This window comes from Phyllostomus hastatus, unplaced genomic scaffold (assembly GCF_019186645.2).
Source record: "Phyllostomus hastatus isolate PE091 unplaced genomic scaffold, TTU_PhHast_1.1 phas_contig_1162, whole genome shotgun sequence".
Taxonomy (NCBI): Eukaryota; Metazoa; Chordata; class Mammalia; order Chiroptera; family Phyllostomidae; genus Phyllostomus; species Phyllostomus hastatus.
The window spans coordinates 2,121,594-2,144,217 of record NW_025333537.1 but is presented as its reverse complement, the minus strand read 5'-3'; the positions used below and the strand labels follow the sequence as shown (position 1 = coordinate 2,144,217).

General features: G+C 39.9%; 1 protein-coding gene across 4 annotated transcripts in view; it reads left to right on the top strand.

Annotated features, from left to right (window-relative positions):
- The window catches only part of CORO1C (coronin 1C), a 72,828-nt gene that overhangs the window by 2,869 nt on the left and 47,335 nt on the right, over positions 1–22,624 (top strand). Inside the window, exon 1 of one of the 4 annotated variants that reach the window (XM_045844117.1) lies at positions 10,323–10,342. The exons of the other annotated variants lie outside the window; for them this stretch is intronic. The gene's annotated coding sequence lies outside the window, so the exon portion shown is untranslated. Of the gene's footprint in view, positions 1–10,322; positions 10,343–22,624 lie in introns of those variants that run through there. 4 annotated transcript variants of the gene reach the window in all.

Here is a 22,624-nt window from a genome sequence, read left to right as displayed (position 1 = left end):
ATGACGTCCAACCCACTGAACCACACCAGTCTGGGCGAATTTTCCTTTAAATTTTATTTTTTAATTTATTAATTTGAGAGAGAGAGAGAGAGGAAGGGGGGAGAGAGAGAGAGAGAGAGAGAGAGATTGGCTTTTGTTCCATTATTTATGCATTCATTGGTTGATTGTTGTTTGTGCCCTGACTTGGGATGGAACCTGCAACTTTGGTGTATTGGGATGATGCTCTAAACAACTGAGCTATGTGGCCAGGGGCAGTATTGACAATTTTTGTGGTCATTTGTTACTTGGCCTGCAGATTGTGCTAACGAGCATTTATGTCTATTACTTTATATATAGTTTAGGATTAGATTTAGGGTTGAGATGTAGCACTTTTTAAACACTGTTGGATTTTTTTCTTAAGTTTTATACTTAATACGTCTGTACCTTTGGAGATCCACTCCAATCAGAAGGAGGATCACTCTCTTGTCTATGAAATAGAATGTTCCAGGGGATAAACTATTAGTTCTTAGTTATATAACAGAGAATGGAAGATTCAGTTCTTTATGTGATGGCAAGTTATTTCTTAATACTTTGATTTGCCACAAACTGGTGCTCTGGAAATACTATTATTACTATTATTATTATTATTATTATTATTATTATTATTATTAACTGGACTGTTTCATCTTTGATTTCTTTTTCAGAGGTGGAAAAGGAATAAATTGGGTGCCAGTTTCATGTTTAGGTTACAGATCTGTGTGTGTTTTCTATTTGATGAGTTCCCTGTGTTATCTTGAATTATGAACTCTTTTCTGACACTCATGTGACTTTTTAAGCTTAGGATGACTTTTCTGTATTAAAACATGGAAATCATCATGAATATTTCAGTATGACCTAGTACCTAGAATGTTAAGTAACAGAATCTCTCTGGGTTTTATTGCCCTGGTTCAGATCCTTTAAAGTGAGTGAACAAGATTATATACTCCTTTTTGAGACCTTATTTTGTATTTTAATAGTGTATAATAGAGTCTTTTTTTTAAGATTTTGTTTATTTTTACAGAGTGGGTAAGGGAGGGAGAAAGAGAGGGAGAGAAACATCAATATGAGAGGGAAACGTCAATTGATTGCCTCTCACATGTGCCCTGACCAGGGAGTGAACCTGCAACCTAGGCATGTGCCTGGACTGGCAATTGAACCCGTGATCTTTCACTTTGTAAGAGGGCGCTCGACCAACTGAGCCACAACAGTCAGGGCTCTGTTTTGTTTTATAATCACTTTATTGAGATATAATTCACATGGCATACAATTCACTCATTTGAAGTGTATAATTCATTGGTTTTTAGTATACTCACAGAGTTGTGCAGTCATCACTACAATTGTAGCGTATTTTCATCAGCCCCAAAAGAAACCCCATACCCATTAGGAATCCCTTCTGCCTCATTCTCCTCCCTCCCCTGCCCTAGGCAACCACTAATCTACTTTTTGTCTCTGGATTTGCTGATTTTGGACATCTCATGTAAATGGAATCATACAATAGGGGTCTTTTGTGTCTGTCTTTTACTAAGCATAATGTTTTCAAGCTCTATATGTGTTGTAGCATGTATCTGTGCTTCATTCTTTTTTTATGATTGAATAATATTATATTGTATGGATACACCATGTTTTGTTTATCAGCCAATCAACATTGGATGTTTCCCCTTTTTGGCTATTATGAGTACTGTTGCTGTGAACATACGTGTACAAGTTTCTGTATGGACATATATTTTCATTTCTCTTGGGAATTGCTGGGTGTCGTTGGTAAACTCTATGTATAGCTGTTAAAGGAACTGCAAGATTGTTATCCAAAGCAGCTACACCATTTTACCATCCCACCAGCAGTGTATAAAGGGTTCAGTCTTTCCACATCCTTGCAACACTTATTATTCTCTGACTTTTTGATTTTGGCCATCTTTGTGGGTGTGAAGTGATATCTCATTGTAGTTTTGATTTGCATTTCACTGATGACTGATGATGTGTTTAGCATCTTATGTGATTAGTGGACAACTGTATATTTTCTTTGGAGATATGTCTGTTCAAATGCTTTGCCCATTTTAAAATTGGGTTATTTTTCTATTAGTTTATGAGTGTAGTCTAGAAACAAGTACCTTATCAGATATATAATTTGCAAAAATTTTCTCCAAAAGAAAGTTGTCTTTTCACTTTCTTTTTTTTTTTTTTTAATCCTCACTGGAGGACATGCTTATTGATTTTAGGGAGAATGGAAGGAAGGGAGAGATGGAGAAAAAGAGGGAGAGAAACATTGATGCTTGAGAGGAATATTGATTGGTTGCCTCTTGTGTATGCCCCAACCAGGGACCAAACCTGCAACCTAGGCATGTGCTCTGACCAGGAATTGAACTTGCAACCCTTCAGTTTATGGGATGACGTTGCAACCTACTGAGCCACACCTGCCAGGGTTCTTTTCTTTCTCTCTTTTCCTTTCTTTTCCTGTCCTCCCTCCCTCCCTTCCTTTAGATTTTATGTATTTACTTTTAGAGAGAGGAGAAGGGAGAGAGAGGGAGAAAAACATTGACGTGTGAGAGATATGTTGATTGGTTGCCTCTTACATGCCCCAACTGGGGACCTGGACTGCAACCTAGGCATGTGCCTTGACTGGGAATCGAACCAGCGACTTTTTGGTTCTCAGGCCGGTACTCAATCCACTGAGCCACACCAGCCAGGGCTCACTTTCTTGATGGTGTCATTAAAGCACAAAAGTTTTTAATTTTGGTGAAGTTCAATTTATGCATAATGGAGTCAAAATGGATGATAATGGATTTAGAAATTATTTAGACCTTAAATCACATTCTTATCAATATTTTCATTACATAAATTAAAAGCCAAAGGTGAAGGGTTAGGAAAATATTTGAGTTAGTCCAACAGCAAAAAGGGTGCATCAGGGAACAATGTCATTTTGCTGTTTAAATCCTCTTGTTGTCTCCTACCCCTGTGTCTGTGGTTAAAGTTCAGGCTTCTTAATGTGGCGATGGGTCAAGGCATCTCTCATTTCAGACTGCCTTATCTCTTACTGTTCCCTTTATGTGTCATCCCCACAACATCCCAGCCTTCAGATCTTCTTGTGATGTGCTTACTGTTCTGCCCCCTTTTCCACTTGCCATATCCCCTTTGCCCTCTGGGATCCTCCGTGAAACCTTACTCGTTCTCTTGGGCCGACATTGTTCCTGCTCTGATGCGTCATCCGTTCATTACTCCTGTCTGCTACAAGAACTGGACCCGAACTTGACCTTACAGTCTGAAAGATGCCTTCTCACCGAAGGTGGAATGCAAGAGAGAAATTGACCTGGAAGGCGAACCAGATTCTCTTGGTCACAGCTTGGTCTCCAGTGCCTACTGGGTATTTGCTGAATGAATGATTACTGATGTTAGCTGGAAAAATCCTGAGGTCGGTGGCTTTCTCTGATTCTTATTCACGGTTTTGTTGCCGGTGCTAGAATGACATGAAGGGCAGAGGTAGTTCCCCTCTGCCGTTGGGGCATCCAAGTCCAGCTCTTACCAAAATTTTGCTCAAATTTTAAAAACCAGTCTTTGAGTCATTTTCCTGAGGGCAGAACATTATCGGCCAGGTTCTTCCCTCTAATGAACAGTAATGACGGGCCCGCAATGTTAGTAGGGCAGGTGGCCAGGGAGCACTTTGAATTTGGTACATTTAGCTCTAGCAAGTGCAGCAGGTCAGCTCTGGTGATAACGGTTGCCAGTGCGGGAACCACCCTGTGCAGGCCTCGTAAAGGGTGTAAACTGGGTTATAAAGACTCATTCTTTCATCCTTTAATTCTTTTGTGCATGCTCTCTTGCATCTCTCAGAGCATCTAACTCAGGGGTGTCAAACTCATTATCACCGTGGACCACCTCAGCCTGGCGGTTGCCTTCAAAGGGCCAAAATAATTTCAGGACTGTATACATGTAGCTCCTTAACTGTTAAGGAGTTGAAATTACATTTGGCCCTTTGATGGGCAACTGCCAGGCTGATGTGGCCCCCGGTGAAAACAAGTTTGACACCCTGATCTAACTCAAGTAGTAGTCTAGTTATATTTTGTGTTGTGATGTTCACTGTTACTACTTTAATTAAAAACACTTAATTTCTTCCTGAGAATTAGAAGAAACTAGGCCATTTGGGGTACGTTTTCTGCTTTGGGTTCATTGAAGTGGTTGGGTGGTGGCAAGGTATAAAGAGGAGAAGAAGAACACCTTGTATCATTTCTTGCTGTAAGAGAGTCTTGTATTTAGAAAACCGGAGGCAGTGAAGGGCGCGGGCCTTCAGGGCCAGGCTGAGCGGGACTTCATTCATCCTTGGCTCCATTTCTTAGTTAACTGTGACTTTACCAATACCTCACCTCCCTGAGCCTCAGTTTCCTGTTCTGTCAGACGGCCGTGCTAATGACTTCCTTGCTGGGTTATTGTCAACTTTAATGAGAAAAAGCACGTAAAGTGCCCAGTAACGAGTAGCATGGGATACATTTGTGTTCCCTCGCCCTTCACTCTTACATGTCTGCCAATGAATGGAACTGCGGAGAATCTAGTAGAGTAGGTTTTATTTCTGATGCTAAGCTATTCATGTATGTCTTCCCACTCCCACCTCAACATTTAAGCTTTGAATCAAAGAATCACTGAAGAAGAAAAAAAAGTGTCTAATTTTAGGATAGGAAGGTGGTAAAAATGAAGTCGTTTTTTTCCGTCTATCTGAATTGGAAATGTCTGTGCAGACAAGCTTTTCTTACTTAGTCCTTACTCTTGTGTTCAGTCTGTCTATGTTTATCTATTTATCTGTTAAGGAAAAAGGGTTAGTTCCTGGCAAAGGATGCGCGTTAGGGTTTGAGAGAAGGAATTGCAGAGTTTGAGATACTCATCTGGTTATAATGTGAATGGCAGCATTGTGATAAAGTGTAACATTCTGTGTGGGAAAAGAGCCACAGCAGTTTCATGGGGTGTTACATTGGGCCTGTCATTTGAATCTTACATTAATAACAAAAGCGGGTCCTTCTGTTTGCCACAGTAAAGAGAAATCAAATCAGATTGATGCACAGGCCAGAGAAACTGGCCTATCAGTGGGAGTAGGAGGCTTGTGTTTTGTATGGAAAAGGGAATAACTTCACAGTGCTGCTTATTTATTTTTCCCCTTTGGTCATGCACTGACCTACATTTAAAAAATATGAATAATGGATTATATTTTAGTACCAGTGTCTCAAGCACCTTGTAAAAAATGATCATTTTAGGGGTATTTGGAAGATTTACTTCTCAGGTCCAGAGGTTCCCTCATTCTCGAAGGTCTGTGAGGATCAGCTATAGATAGACCTTTATAAATACAGCTGCCTGGGCTCCCACTCGCTCGTGACCCTGAATCACAGCCAGGGTGGGAAGCACCTCTCTGATCTTACAGATGAGGGAAGCGTGGTCACAGGAGCTTGAGAGACTTGGCTGAGATCAGGAACTTAACCATCCCTTCCCTCCTCCCCCAGCCTCCCTCCACCTGATTCCATGAGAAGTATGAATTTGTTTTTATAGTTGGCAGGGCGGGTTTATAGTATAGTGTGGATTTGAAAAACCTTTTTTATTTTTACAGTGTGAACCTGATATTTAGTCCTTGACCTAATGCAACAGTTCCCTCTTAACCTTCCATGAGGTCTTTCGCCAGACCTGCAGAGTGAGCCTACTCCCAGTTGCTCTCTGCAGTTCCTTGTCACAAAGTTTTTGTTTTCCTCACCTTTTCACCTTTTTGCACATGTATGAAACTGCTAAGCTTGGTCCACATTTTCAGAAGGTTTTTTAGATGCATTTTTTGGGAACCTTAAGTATGTAGAATCTGTTGCATAAGCCTTTGGTAGACTTGATTTTCTAGTTTTAATATAAAGTTCTTTGACAGTGTCTTATTTATCCATTTTTATTTCTTCAATCTTATAACCTACTCATGGTTGTATGGACTTACCTCAAGTGTTTCAAAGACCAGTTAATATTGCAAAGAAGCCGCTGCATCGAATCTTCCCTGAATAATTGGCACCATGAGGCCGTTTACATATGCAAATGCTAAGTCTGACAGGAACAACATGTCCGCTACTAAAGCACACAGATGGTAATAGGTGACATGCAAACCCCTTAGGGTTAGCAGAAGCTGATCATGCCCCACCATGTGGTCATTCTGTCCCTGTGGGACCACGACACACTGGGAATCCAGGCACTTTGGGGGAAGAGCCTTTTTGACCCACTGTGGAATCAGATGTGTGCCCACAAGTTCTGACACCTGCTGAGGCCTTTATCCTGGATGAATAGAGCCGTGCTTTTTCAGCTTCATGAAAGGCCATGACAGGCTTGGGAAAGGGAGTGTTGGGAGGGTGAAACCTTTGGGGGTGTATTTTCTGCTCGCATTGTAGGGGTTCTTCACAAGGTTCACAAGCACCCCCTCCTGAAGACAAATGTTTAATCACCATTATTTGCTTACTTCACATGAAAGATACTTAAATTCCTTTTCATAATGGTCAAGCATTCTTTTCTAGTTAAAGATTCTAATTCCTTTCATTCTTAGGAACTTAAAGAATTGAGGCTGATTTATTAATACAAAAACTCAAATGCGGTCTGAGTGGTGACTGGGAGACACGTATACACTGGAGCCGTCATCTCTATTAAGCAGAAGGATTTATTAGGAGACTAGTCACTTTACAAGCTAGATGGTAAATTAATTTTGTGGTTAGTAGTGTCTTCAGTTTAACATTGTCATGCTAGTTTTTCTTGGCAAGCAAGCGAGTGGCTCGAGCCAGCGCGTGCTGGCCACAGCTCTTTAGGGGTGATATTTAATAAGATGCGTGTTGTCTGTTTTAGAAATAGAGTAATTTTCCTTAGGCTCTGTCTTATGTGGGCTACTGTTGCTTCACAGCGCTACTGTAGAAGATACATTGGAAGTTTTGTGGGTTGGTTTTTTTTTTAACCCTATCACTTCCAGTTTGATCTTATGCAAGGTAGAGATATCTTGGATGCACTGGGCTGAGTCACGTTGTCAGGTGGAACAAATGATGTATCTTACCGACGAACGATAGTTGTGGACCATGTGGTTTTCTGAAAGTGAATGGTTGGAGAGCCCAGATGTAGTTTCTGTTTTAAAGGCAGTGTGTGTATTCGGTCCCCAGCCCACGACTGGGTTATGTTCCAAAGAGTAACTCAGTAATTTGGAATTCAGATAGCATTTTTGGGTGTAGATTCAGTATTACAAGTGGTGGGTGAGTTCTCAGCCTAGACCGAAGAGTGAGGAAACCTGTTTAATTCACAGCACAGCTTTTGAGACTGTTAATGGTGATAATGGGATTCTGGAGCTGGGAGTCTGTGAAACGGAGGTAAGGATCCACATCCTAGCTGCCTGTTCCAGGCTGCGTGACACCCAGCAGCCTCACGCCACAGCAGTCCTCCAGGTTCTTCATCCTCTCTCTTAACTTGAAGCTTCCACTCCCCTGGTTAGTCTGATCTCCTTTAAATAGTAGTAGCAAAGCAAATGGCTCAAATTTATTTCCAGATTGTGTTCCTGGATGGCCACAGTTATTAGTAAACCATCACTGTTACTCAGTGTAGGATAACTACAGGCCTTACTTATGCTTCTCATTCACATTCCTTAACCCTTATAGAGGTACAACATTAATATTTTTAAAAAGGAGGCTCCTTATTGGTGCACGGATCGTCTTAATGAAATTTTGGCGTTCGGTCAGTGTGACCCAGTTTCAAGGGGCGAGCTGAGCAGAGGCATGTGGGACCAGGCAGAGCCCGTGTGAAGAGGCTCGCCCTGACACCTGAAATTAGGAGGAAGCCCTGCCTGTTTTGAAAGGTTTTTCCTGTTACCTCTAAAACAGTGAATCTGCTACATTTGCCCCCCAGATACTCATGATCCTTTTCTTCCCCTCTTGCCATTTAGAAATCAAAGCTGGAAAGGGTCTTAGGTTTTAGCAAAGTGGCTTGGTTTCTGTGATCTTTGAGAAATGGATCAGGGCAGGCTAAAGGTTGTGATTTGAGGTAGCTGGTACCGACTGGCCAGAGCTTGGTGCTGATCTCCACCTGTATTCCTATTTCCTTATAAACTCCTATCAAAAAGCCCCTTCTTGTGCAAACAGTGGGAAATAATCGACATCTTTTGGTTATTGCCTTTTTGAAGGGTTTGGACTGCCTGGTTTCCAAGAACTCTGCTCATTGAAACATTTTATGATGCTGAGTGGAATAAGGATTAGAGACCTGCTTTTTCTGGTGCAATTAAGAAAAAGGTCTTCACAAGGTGTTAATGACAAGCTTAATGTTTTGATTTACTTTAAAAATGTGCAAGAGTTAAAAAAAATAGATTACAGACTTCTGCTAACCCTCAAGTATATAATTCTTGGTGCTGAATTCTATTTGGGGATTGAGCTCTGGGAGGTAAGAGGACAGGGTGTTGGAGGGTCAGTATTTATGGGAAATTAACAGTGAGGCCCTGCCTGTGGGTGAGCGAAATAGCAGCAGGCCCACTCGAAACAGGTGTAATTGGGGAAGAGTAGTATCAGGTAGGTGGGAGGGCCCAGACTGTGGAAAGTCATTATAATGGAATATACACATTCATATGATATATTCAAGTCAAATGTAAATATAGTGTAGACATGGAATTTGCAAATGGAATTTGTAGGTATCACTACTGTTAATGATTTCTACGCTAATATTAATTACATTTTGGGTTCTATGAGCAGAAATTAAAAAGTAAATATATACATATGGAGTTATTATCTTTCCAGTTTGTGAAAGTGAACACTGTGTTCCCTGGAAGGAAGAGAACACTTTACATTTTCTGTGTCTCCGTTTCCCGGCACACTGCCTGGCACACAGTTGGTGCTCAGAGAATGTTAGTTGAACAACTGAATTTCAGTTTTACATGATACGCTTGTGTTAGAGATTGTCAGTCTTCCCACTTTCCTAGAGGATGGAAGGAGTAAAGATGAAGTTTTCTATGGTATAGGACTGCTAATTGTAAGCATTTGCTTTGTTAAATTATCTTACGATAAGCTAACCTCATAATTTTCATTGTAAATAAATGTTAGCAAGGTGTGCATATATGCATTTCTTTATTGAAACATTTTATTTGCAAAGCAACTCTTGGCGTTTTGTCTAAAGTATGAATTCTGATGAAAAGTAGAGTGACATTACATTTTGGTGCTTTATTGCAAATTTACTTAACTGACTTATTAAATAGATTGAAAATACTGGTAGCGTGGGGTTCTTAGGGCTTTGTTTTGTAGTTCAGTTAGCTACTTTGCCTTCAGAAAGAGTCAGTGAAGCCACATCCTTGTGGAAGCATGCTTTCATCTTAAGAGTTTTTGTCAAAACAGATATGGGAAGAACCGTAATTTGTGTCAGGATGAGGATTTAAAGTTAAGGTATCCATGTAACGGCGGCGTTTCCCCTTACTGTCTTAATCTGATTTCTCATCTTCTAATGCCTTGACTGATTGGTGAGTGTCCTTGTCCCACTGGGTGGTGGTTTGTCCTGACCCAGCTCCAGAGGAATCAAAGGGTAGGTCTCAGGGCACTTGAGTGGCTCCTGGAGCTCCAAGGATTCACTGTGGTTTGATTTTGATTTGAGAAATTGACAGGAACTGAGTGAGTTAAAATACTGCAAATTGTGCACCATTTCAATTGCTGAATGGTCTCATCATTTAAGAGTTCATTTGTGTGATATATTAAACTTTCAAAAATGACAGGCTTTGGTTTAAATTTAGTGATTGATGTTGTGATAAATGAGCACACAAAAAATTGTTTTTGTAATTGTGCATGTGTTATTTCTGGCAGTTTTTAGAGATTACAGAAAGTATTTATTTGGTTGTAACTGCATTTTCCCCAGTGAGCTACATTGTTACAGTTTCTTGTACTGTGTTGTAGATACTGATATTCTGTGTTTATTTCTTTTCCTCCTTTAGAAGACAGATGTACTGATGAGGAAATAGTTTGTAATTTTACTGAAAAGGATCAGACAGACAAAATGATCTGTCTTAAGTTGCAGTAAGATTTTAAGAGGTGCACTTTCCTGTTTCTGTAGGATGTCTGAAAATTCTGGAAACATAGGGAGATTTTTATTTGGAATAGTGTTAGTTTCGTTTTCAGATATCATGCTCAATGTATTTACTTTCAGGCTTCAGGCATCTTGCTTGGCAAACTTTCTTTATTTTAAAGCCGCAGATCCAGTTGTTAATCTGAAAAGGTACAATATGTATTTAAATATTTTTCTCCTCTGTTTTTGCCCCTTTCAGACATCCTACTTGTAAAGAGAAGGCTCTTGGGTGCTAATACAAAGTGGTGGTTCTCTGCCCTGGTCATCGGTACGTTCCCCATGTGCTTCACCATCCCGGTGTCTGTTCCAGCCCACGTTAATGTTTGGGCTGGTATTTGGTTATGGTGTGTCTCCTCCAGTAGACTGTAAGCTCTACGACAGTAAGGGCCAGGTTTGCTTGCTCACCATTGTGTCTTCAGTGCATAGCATCATGCCAGGTCCATGGACAAAGCTCAGTAAATAATTGAATGTTGAATAAATGAATGAGGACTGCTTGAGATTAAAGACCTATTCAACATTCACAGATGAGTGTGCATGTTATATGCATAACCCTGTAGGTGCTAGTATCTAGTTCAGAATTCAGTTCTCAGTGAATTGTGTGTTTTACTGGGGGATGCGGACTGGAGCCCAGTGAAAGAACCATTTCCTATAGATTTGTAGGCTTTAGAATAGAGTTGTAGGATTTATATTTTAGTTCTCCCATTTTACAGAAGAAACCCAGAACCGTGGAACCATGATGATTCAGAGGGTAAATGACTGTGTGCGAGGATAAAGTTGTGTGTCTGACACCCAGTCCCGAGTTTTCCCTGCTGTACCTTACCATTCACTTGAACCATTGTCAAGAGTGTGTGTGTGTGTGTGTGTGTGTGTGTGTGTGTGTATTCATTGTTTGCCCACAGTATAGGGTATTAGAAAGGGAATAGTAAAATTTTTTAAAAAGATTTTATTTATTATTTATTTTTAGAGAGTGGAGAAGGGAGGGAGAAGAAAGGGAGAGAAACAGCGATGCAAGAGAGAAACACCAATTGGTTGCAACTCTACACGCCCCAGCTGGGCACTGAACCCACAGCCTGGGCATGTGCCCTGACCTCTGGGAATCAGCCTGGCAACCTATTGCTTGGGGGGGCGGGGTGACGCCCAACCAACTGAGCCATACTGGTCAGGACAAGACTGAAATTCTTCGGTTGAAGGTGATTGCTTTGTATTTTGACTTTGTTAATTTTGCCTGTGACCAGCCTTATATGAGCATCTTCATAAAAATGCCTTAAAACAGCAACAGCAAAAAGATCTTGGAGTCACAGGCAATTTCGTATCAGACTATTGCCAAAGAATTACTAAAATTTTATTCCAAGAGAAACTCCCCTCTGACCAAGTAGTGGACGCAGACTTAGCAAGCTTGGTCATACACAGTGTGCCTTTTAGCAGTTGTTGATAAGAAAAGTAGATCATCAGTATAGGGAGTATTTTGAAACACGATCATCATTAATTTTTAAGTGAGATTGCAGTGTCAGCCATGCCTGTGAAAGTTCTGCATTTGCTATGAGAACTCTTGGGATTAATTTGGCTCTTTGAAGAGAGGCAGAGAGCTCAGCTTCTGAGTCTGGTCTCCTGTGGGGCACTTAGGGAGATGACTGCGGCCTCAGACGCATTTCTGCAGTTCCACAGGGTTCTCTGCGCAGGTAGTGCCTGCCTCCGTCTCTGTGCCGGAGATTTCTTCAGTCCTCCTCAAAGCTCCGGGGGTGGGGGGGTGTCGTCGTGTTTACAGAGATGCCGGTGACAAGCAGAAAATGGGGAGAGATGGGGGGATAGTAAATACATCAACCTTGTACAGTATCTTGGGGGAAATGTGTTCTTATTTTGATAGTGAGATAAAAACATGTATTTCTGTCATTGAAGACCAAGAGGGGACCCCTAAAACCTTATAATCTCATGTTTTAGTAACTGCAAAACTTCTGTAGTGTCATTCTTATCTAAGTGTGTTACAGTCCCTGTTAGGGCATGTTTTAGAGATAAAGGGCCTCTCGGTCATACAAATGTGAGAGTTAATTTGAAGATTTCTATTTTTGTATTTAGGATGTTTATGTTGCTATTTTGCTGATCATATGCTCATTTCATTTTGTAAAAATGTCAGCTTTATTGAGATGCACTTGACATAACATGTAAGATATTTAAAGTGTTTATTGGGGTGATTGGATTTATGTATATATCTCATTTCATTTCTTGTCAGACTTCACTTTTAGCTGTCATTTTCATAGTTTCATATTTTATTCTAAGTCATCAGTCAGTGTTTATGATGACGTTAGGTGGTCCCCAACTTTTCTTTGTAACAAATTCCTAAAATGAGTACAAAATTGTAAAAAGTTGGAGTTCTTTTCTTAGAAACCTTTGTAAACCTCTTCATTATACCTTGCCTTTTAGAAACCGTCATCGTTACATATGTATGTAATTTCTAGAATTTTCTGCATGCCCTTTCGTGCCGATCTTTTGGACAGTTGCGCACATAGGCCTCTGGCTGCAGCCTAAAGGTTCCCAGTCAGAAGTGAAGACTCGGCGTCCCCACTGCTCTCTGTTGTTTGTCTCCGCATATTTGAGAGCGTACAGCCAGCTTCTGTATTTTGTTTTTTCCATGTTGAGTCATGTTTACAAAGTGAGCAAAATGCAATTTCATATTTAGAAGTTGCACAAGCAGGCCAAGTGTGGAGCTGAGTTGAGGCAGCACGCCCATGAACAAGCTCTGAGTGCCACTCCGGGCTGATGTGGGAAAGCCAAACAGTCCGTATGACTGGGAGTTTGTCACGGCACGCTGTGAAAGTTCAGGGGGCGGAGAGTTGAACTGCCCTCTACTTTGTGGTTCGAGGTCATTGTGTCTCTCTCTGATGTCCTTTATCTTTGGGCAAGTCACATAATGTCTCTGGGCTGAAAATGAAGGGCCTGAAATGGATGAGTTTGAGAACCCTTTTACTCATCCGGGAGGCATCCGGGAGGACTGAGCCTGGATGCTTTTTGGTAGGTCTTGCATTTTCTTGTCCTTTTGTTCCTAGAAACATTTAAAACATAATATTTGGTTATTAAGTTGAAACAGAGTGCATTTATGATTGGTATGCCTCATTATTGGCATCTTACCTATTACTTGGATGAATAATGGGGTGTTACTATTGGAAGGCTATGATTTTTTCCCCTTTATTCTTTTTTTTAAACTTGTCTCCTCCCCAGCCCTTATTCTTACCATTCTTGGTGTCATGATAAACTGAACCAACATCAAGGCTATTCAATACTTTCAGTCAGTTGTCTTAAGTGGTCAGCGGTTTTTCTAGAAAAAAATCATTTTCCCCCTAATGCCTCAATATCATCAGTGTGGAGTACAAATCCTTTTCAGCCACAGCTGCTGTGAATGAGGTCTGTTGTATGTCTGACTTTGCTGCTGTTTTTTAAAAATATGTATTTTATTCATTTATTTTTAGAGAGAGGAGAGGGAGAAAGAGGAAGGGAAACATCGATATGTGAGAGAAACATCAATTAGTTGCCTCTCGCACGGGCCCCAACCAGGACCATGTCGCAACCCAGGCCTGTGCCCTGACCGGGAATCTAACCAGCAGTGTTTTGTTTTGTGGGATAAGGCTCCACCAACCAAGCCATGCTGGTCAGGGCTCTGCTGTTTTATACCAAATACTGCACTGTGGTCTTTTTTCTTCCTTTTATTAAAAAAGGATTTTTATTTATTCATTGGAGAGAGAATCAATTTGTTGTTCCACTTATTTATGCATTCATTGGTTGCTGCTTGTATGTGCCCTGACCAGGGATCGAACCTGCAACCTTAGTGTATCAGGATGACACTCTACCCAACTGAGCTACCTGGCCAGGGCTCTTTTTCTTTTTAAAATAACTTCTATTAAAGTAAGTAAATTAGGGATTTTTTTTTTCTTGGAATGTCTCACATGAATCTGTTAATTAAGGAAATAGATATAGTGAAAAATGATTTGTTAAGGTGAACTCTTCAAGTCACTGGTACGTTTTGTTTAAGAAAATTCAGAAAAAGTTCAGCCAACTCATATCCAGAAATGACGAATGTTAAATTTTTGTATTTAACCATAGTACCTCCTATATTTGCTTTGGGTGTCTGCTCTTTTGTGAATGTATGTTGTATGCAGGCTTACATATTACATTTCCAACTTGCGAAAGGAATTTTTCACTTGAGGGATGGCCATTTAAATGTCCTAGCTGAGTTTAGGACATTTGTTGCCTCGTTTGTTATTTTACTTGCCATTTTCTATTAAAGGACTCATCCAAATCTCTTGCACATTAAAAGTGCCTACCATCAGAGCAGCAACTTAGAGGGAACATTTTCTTTCCCCACTGGGGATATCCTGGTCTTCCTGTGGTCCTGGCCAGGGAACACTCACAGCCTAGTAAGCACTGGAGTAATTGATGCTCTGGAATGGTCTCAGCAACTGTGCTGAGCAGGATTTTGCTACTAGTAGGGGTTTTCCTGTGTGTGCTTCTAGCAGGATGTGTTGCCTTTCATATGAACCATAGAAGTACGTCTGCTGGGATCTTTAAACAGATAACTTCTCAATAAACAAGGAAATGTCAAAATTGTGGTCATTTTTTATGAGATTGATGGAAGTAGACAGAATAGAGAAAATGTAGTAACATTTACTCAGGTGTTTTGAGTGTATTTTATTTGGTGCCATTACAATATAAGCACCCTGTCTTATATACATTTCCTTCCCCAATACCCAACACATTTCTTATGTATGGCCTGTGAAATAAATTTTCTGTGTATAACTTGACTTGGCAATACAATAGGAAACATGCCTTTACAGTCTTCTAACAGTTGAGGATTATCAGCTGAATGTACATATTTTATTCTGAGAATGATTTCTAGCAAACTTTCCTGGGACACTTACAAGTAAGTCCTTAAACCATAGAGGTAGACCTTATTTTTACAGTTTGTTCTTGGTTAAGATGTTCCCCCAACATGTGAAGAAAATTTTGATTTTTTTTGTTTCTATAGATGAGCTATTAAGTATCACGAATATGGGTAATCAGCTTATATTTTCTTTATTTAAAGCCAAAAACAGAAGTATATAATCTACTGATTAGAAATTTATGTAGGAATGTAATTTGATGTAGTTAATATAGAAAAATAGTACGAAAGTTTCTCAAAAAATTTAAAAATATAACTACCATATGATCCAGCAATTCTACTTCCGGATATTTATCCAAAGGAAATGAAATCACTGTCTTGAAAAGTTATCTGCACCTGCATGTTCATTGCAGCATTATTTACCATATAGCTAAGATGGAAACAACGTAGGTATCCATTGACAAATGAATGGATAAAGAAAATATGGGAGATATATAAAATAATATGGTGGAATATTATGTACCCATAAAAAGATGGAAATCCTACCATTTGTGGCCACATGGATGGATCTTGGGGGCATTATGCTGAGTGAAATGTGTCAAAGACAAGTACTGTATGTATCACTTACACATTGACTCTAAAAATTAAAAAAAAAACAAAAACCTGGAACTCACAGAAACGGAACAGACCGGTGGTTGCCAGAGTCAGGTGAGTGGGGGTGGGTGAAATGGGTGTTGGTGGTCAAAATTACAGGCTTAGCATTACCAGATTAGTAAGTCCTAAGGATGTAATGTACAGCATGGTGACTATGGAAAAGATAAAATAAAAGAAAAAGAAATTTATTATGATAGTTGCTCAACAACCAAGACCTAACTCTTAATCCCCTTTGTTTGTCCTTCACTATCACCTGGAAAATTGGGCCGGGGAGACGACTGTCCCTGTTTCTAAAATAGAGGTTTCAGCCAAATTCCAGAGAGCGCATTTCCTAGTTGAGCCTGTACTCCCAAGCTGTCCTCACACCGCCTTTCAGAGGCATACCCGTTTTTATCACAATGAAACCCATTCTAGAATGGTCCCAGTCTGATTGAAAATATGGGCAGAATGATAAATTGCATGTTTTATAAGGCCTAAGATAAGGCCATGTTGCATTTTCTCCTATCTGAAGTCAATTTGTTTTGACATGTGTAAACATTTCTTTGATTCGCTTCATGAGTGACTTATGGCTACTTCATCTCCTTTAATACTGTTATGATTCTCCAAATGCGAGGAAAAGGTGATGTGCAGTGTTAGGAATCTGTACTTGAAAGATGTCATGAGTAGGCAAGTTCTCCAAGGTTTGAACTCTGTCTGATAAGACATTTAAAATTGTACCTAGTATTTCCTTAGGGTTTTTTTTTTTTCATTTATTCTCTTTAATATAATTGAGAAATCTATAAAATGCTTTCATTTGGGAGGATACTTTAGTTGTGTAATTTAGAACAAGATATTTAATAAAAGAACTAAGTTTGATGGCATGACATTGCAATTTAACAATTTATAGCTAAACATTTAGAAAATTGGTGAAACACGAATATCATTTTGGCCGCTGTCTTAAGAAGAGGGGAGTTTTTCTATTTGAGATAGTTCCCATTTTTTCCTTTGTTAGAGGAGAAATTTAAGTATAATGAATACCATGCTGATGTGAAAGAACAAAAAATTTTGCAAAGGGTCCTTGAAAACTGATGCTGGTTCTCCTATGTGAAAATTACACTCTTCACTCATAACCAGTAGAGAATTTATTTGTTTTCCCCCCCTTTTGGTAGAGAAACCTTTTAGTGGACTCTTAAATAATTGCTAACATTTACCAGAGTCTATGCTGAGCACTTTGCAGATGAAAAAAGAACCATCTTTATTGAGATATAATTCACATACCATACAATTTACCCATTTAAAGTATACAGTTCAGTGTCTTTTTAGTATGTTTGCAAATATGTGCAACTACCATTACAGTCAATTGTAGAACATTTTTATCACTTCAAAAAGAAACCCTGTACACTGTAGCCATAACTTTCTATCCCCCTGTACCAGCCCCCTCCCTGAGCAATCGCTAATTTACGAGTACTTTCTTTATAGATTTGCCTGTTCTGGACTTGCATATAAATGTAATCTTAATATGTAGGTTTTTGTGGCTGGCTTCTTTCCCTTTGAGTAATATTTTCAAGGTTTATCCAAGTTGTAGCATGTATTAGTAGTATTAGTACTCCATTCCTTTTTATTGCTGAATAATATTCCATTATATCTGTGTATGACATTTTATTTTTCTACTCATCTGATGGATATCTAACATGAGTTGTTTCCTTTGGCTCTTAAGAGTATGCTGGTGTGAACATTGATGTACAGATACTTGTCTGAATACCTGTTTTCAATTCTTAGGGGTATGTTCCTGGGGGTGCAATATCTGGGTCACATGGTAATTCTTTGTTTAACCATTTCAGGAACTTCCAGACTGCTTTCCAAAGCAGCTGCACCATTTTACATTCCCACCAGCAGTGTGTGAGGGTTCTGATTTCTCTGTATCCTCATTAACATTGATGTTACAACTTTTCAATTCTAGCCATTTTAGCAAGTGTGAAGTGGTATTGTATTGTGGTTTTGCTTTACATTCCCCAGTGACTAATGATGTCCAGTATCTTTTCATGTGCTTATCGGACACTTGTGTATCTTCTCTGGGAAAAATTCATTTTTTCCCATTTGGCCCAATTTTTAGTTGGATTATTTGTCTTTCATTATTGAGTTTTAGGAATTCTTTATATATTGTAGATACAAGTGCCTTATCAAATACATGCTTTGCAAATTTTTTTCCCCATTCTGTGTCTTTGGATGGTGTCCTTTAAAGCACAAAAGTTTTAAATGTCAATGAAGTCCAGTTTATTTACTGTTTATTTTGTTGCTTTTGTTTTTGGTGTCTAATCTAAGAATCCTTTGCCAGATCCAAGGTCATGAAGATTTACTCCTATGTCTTCTTCTAAGACTTTTATGGTTTTTACAGCTCTTAGTAGCTATGTCTGTGGTGCATTTTGAGCTAATTATTTTCTGCGGTGTGAGGTCAGGATCCAGCCTCTTCTGCATGTGGCTATCCAGTGATCCCAGTACTATTTGTTGGAAAGATTATTCTTTCCCCATTGAATGGTTTTGGTACCTTGTTGAAAATCACTTAAGACTAAAGATGTGTGAATTTATTTCTGAACTTTCAATTCCCTTCCATTGATGTATGTGTCAGTTCTTGTTCTAATACCTCGCTGTCTTGATTTGCATTGCTTTGTAGTAAGTTTATAACCAGGGAGTTTGAATCTTCCTAATTGCCAAATAATATTCCAATCCTAATTTGTTCTTCTCTTTCAAGGTTGTTTTGGCTACTTTTGGGTCCCTAGCAATTCATATGAATTCTATTGGGTTGGCCAAAAAGTTCATTTAGTTTTTCCCATATGATGGCTCTAGTAGTATTTAGTTGTCTTTAACTTCATTCAGAACCATTTTGTTAGACTGTACTGTGACAGCTGTCATATCAGCATGCATTTAAAACATTTATCAAAATTGGTGAACTTTTGTATGGCCATTTTAATATTGAAGATGAAGAAAATATATAACATTTTCAGCATATTATGCTTTATTTTTTCAGGAAAGGTAAAAATGCAACTGAAATGCAAAAAAGATTTGTGCAGTGTATGCAGAAGGTGCTGTGACTGAATTGAACATGTCAAAAACGGTTTGCGAAGTTTTTTGGTACTGTTGACATTTTGGCCAAGTAATTCTTTGCTGTGGGGCTGTCTTATGCATTGGAAGATGTTTAGCAGCACCCCTGGCCTCTACCCACTAGAAGCCCATAGCAGGAGATAGCCAATATACTCAAAATATCCAAATCAATAAAGTTGTTGCTGAAAGTGAAAAATGTGTCTTTTATGGAAAAAACTAAATGGACTCGTGGCCAACCCAATAGAATCAATTTGTCAGTTTTCACAAAGTCAGCTGGGACTCTGATAGGGATTGAATTGCATGTGTAGCTCAATTTGAGTATTGCCATTTTAATGGTAAGTCTTCTAATCCATGAACACAAGATATCTTTACATTTAATTGTGTCTTCTGTGATTTCTTTCAGCAATGTTTTGTAGTTTTTAGTACAGGCATACCTCAGAGATGTCGTGGGTTCAGTTCTAGACCACTACAACAAAGCAAGTATTTCCTTTTTCTTTTTTTTTAATATTTTATTTATTTATTTTTAGAGAGGGAAGGGAGGGAGAGAGAGAGAGAGAGAGAGAGAGAGAGAGAGAGAGAGAGAGAGAGAAACATCAATGTGCGGTTGCTGGGGGTTATGGCCTGCAACCCAGGAATGTACCCTGGCTGGGAATCGAACCTGGGACACTTTGGTTCCCAGCCCGCGCTCAATCCACTGAGCTACGCCAGCCAGGACAAAGCAAGCATTTCAATAAAGCGAGTTGTAACCTTTTGCTAGTGGAGGGTCTTCCCTTTAATTTTTGAAGAACGCAACATCTGTGTAGTGTTGTAAAGCCAAGCATAATAAAATGAGTATACCTGTATACAAGCCTTTCACCTTCTTGGGTAGGTTTATTCCTGAGTATCTTATTCTTTTTGATAATATTCTGAATGGAATTGTTTTCTTAATTTCATTTTTTCGATTATTTGTTATGAATGTACAGAAATACAATTAATTGGCTTTTTAAAAAATATTTCATTTATTTATTTTTAGACAGAGGGGAAGGGAGAGAGGGGGGAAAATGTACAGAAATACAATTAATTGGCTTTTAAAAAATATTTCATTTATTTATTTTTAGACAGAGGGGAAGGGAGAGAGGGAGGCAATAGCTTGCCTCTTGAGTGCCACCTATTGGAGACCTTGCCCACAACCCAGACCTGTGCCCTGACTGGGAATCCAACCAGCGACCATTTGATTCATAGGCTGGCGCTTAATCCACTGAGCCACACTAGTCAGGGCCAATTGATGTTTTTAAAAAATCAGCTTGAGGAAGTTTCCTTCTAGCTTGTTGAGTGATTTTTATCATGCAAGAATGTTAGATTTTGTCCATCACTTTTCTGTGTGAGGTGTTCATGTGAGCTGTGTTTTGTAATTCTATTGATAACATGTTACATTGATTTTCTTTTTCTTTTTTTTTTTAATTTTATTTATTTATGTTTGGAGAGGGAAGGGAGGGAGATAGAGAGAGAGAGAGAGGAACATTAATGTGCGGTTGCTGGGGGTTATGGCCTGCAACCCAGGAATGTACCCTGGCTGGGAATTGAACCTGCGACACTTTGGTTCGCAAGCCCACGCTCAATCCACTGAACTACGCCAGCCAGGGCTTACATTGATTTTCATATGTTGAACCAACCTTGCATTCTTGGGATAAGGTCCCACTTGGCCATGTTGTATAATAATGCATTTTATACATTGCTAGATTTGGTCTGCTAGTATTTTGTTGAGGATTTCTGCATCTATATTCATGAGAGATATTTGTCCATTCTTTTTTTTGGTCATGTCTTTATCTGATTTTGGTATCATATTAATACTGGTCTCATAAAATTAATTTTGAAGTGTTTCCTTCTCTTCTATTCTTTGGAAGAATTTGTGAAGAATTGGCATTCTTTAAATGTTTGACAGACTTCAATGGTGAAGCCACCTGGACCTGGGTTTTGTTAGCTGTTTTTAGTTCTTATTATAGGTATCATCCCCTTCATTTTATTGATCAGGAAACTGAGGCTCAGAGAGGTTAAGTAGTTTACTAATAAATGACAGGACTAGGATTTGAATCTGGATTACCTTCTGGCTGGCATTTATTGTATAATTAGATACGTATCTCTAACCATACGAGGTGCTTCAACATTTGGATCTCCTGCTACACTCCCATCACCACGTGCTCATTCAGTGATCCCTTCATACGCACTGTACCCATTTTCAGATAGAGAATCAGACACTTAAGGAGATTCATTGACTTTGCCCTACTGAGCCATGGCCAGGAAGTAAATGGTACAGCTGTGTTTCTCACTCACAGGGCTGTCAGACTTTGGAGCCTGCCCTCTTGATTGCTTTTCTCTATTGCTCGCGGCAAAAGCAGCTGTGCCATGTGGATATCTACCCCAGATCAGGTTCAACCTTGGATGTGAATGGGCTCACACTGCCTTTCAAGCTTCACTTGGACATGCCTGGCTCAATAACACAGCACTCGGGAAGCACTGACTTTTCTCACTATCCCTGCTCTGTAGCTGACACTCTAATCCATGGCTGTAGCGAAAGAACCTGTATATCATTCTGACTCCCTGTAGGTAGAATGAAAGTAAGTTGTCAGTATGTGTAATATAGAAATGACTTTTAAAAGTATTTTAGTATGTAAGTCAGCCAGCAGATTTGTGTAATATCTTTTGACGAACACTTTCGAAGCACTTCACATATTTATATTTATTAATGTTTATGTCGCTGGTGAGATTAGATGGTATCTAGCTTATCTAATGGTGGACCTCACAGTGAGAGGTGAGTTCTGATCTACCAGGTAGGGCGGTTGGTGTCTAGGCCTGGCAGCCAGGGTTCTGGAAGGCCCAGGAACAAGGGCCAGGAAGCTCCAGTGTACAGAACCACAGTGTCATGTGACACCTGTTCATACCTGTGCCCACCTGTGCCGTGTGTCATCCTGCCCAGGGCATGCAGTCTGGCTCCTGCTGGAGCAGGTGTAGTAGTAGAGGAGGTGACCAGGGTGTTCAGCTGCTTCTGACTTAGGCTTCAGCCAGTTTTCTCTGCAGCCCCTCTCCCCCGTCCCTGTCTGTAGAAACACACAGTTCCCCTGGGTGCTCTGGGGTTTCCAGTGGGCCTTGGCATCCTTTTCTGAGCCTCTCCTCCTGAGGCACTCAGCTGAGTGGAGAACATTCACACTCAAGTCAGTTACACGGACTTGATAGCTTTCCATCTTCCCAGATTGTGTTGTCGCATTAGGCCCCTTTCCAGTGTCCTCTCCCTCGTCCTTCTGTGTTCACACCTGCTTTTATTCCTTGACTGTCATTTGGTTAGGTTCTCAGGAAGGAGTAGAGATAAATGCCATTTGTATTTCTTTTGTAAATTACCTCTTGTTCTTTGTATAACTTTCTATTGGGATTTTCATGTTTTGAATTTGTGAAAAATTTATATCTGAAGGATATTAACTCTGACATATGGTGTAATTCTTCGTTCTATGTTAACTTCCTTTTGAAACACTTGCTGGAAGGTGCTGGTGGGGATCTGAGCCTCCGCTAACCAGTACAGATGGTCGTGTCGGGAAATGAATCCTGAAACCGGCTGGCTGTACGTTGGCTTTTGTATGGATGTGCTTTTCTTGTGGTTTCACCACCTCATGGAAGCTCTTCATGCTTGAGAATTATTTGCGCTGTTTCACAGATGAAGGACCCTGGCCAAGTGGAAGCAAATTATTTGCCATCTCCTCTACCAAGTAATTTAAATGTATGGTTCTGGTAGTCAGCTGGAAAGGTCAGGCAACAGCCGGGTGAGGAACATGGGTGCCCAACTACCTGCCCAGGGTCCATTGCCTAGCCCAGTGACATGCCCCGGGCTTGCAGAGAGGCGACTTTTGCACATTCCTTGGAAGGGTAGAAAGAGGCTCTGGCAAAAGTAAACCCACTCCCTCTGCATTTAGCAGTGGTCCCAGA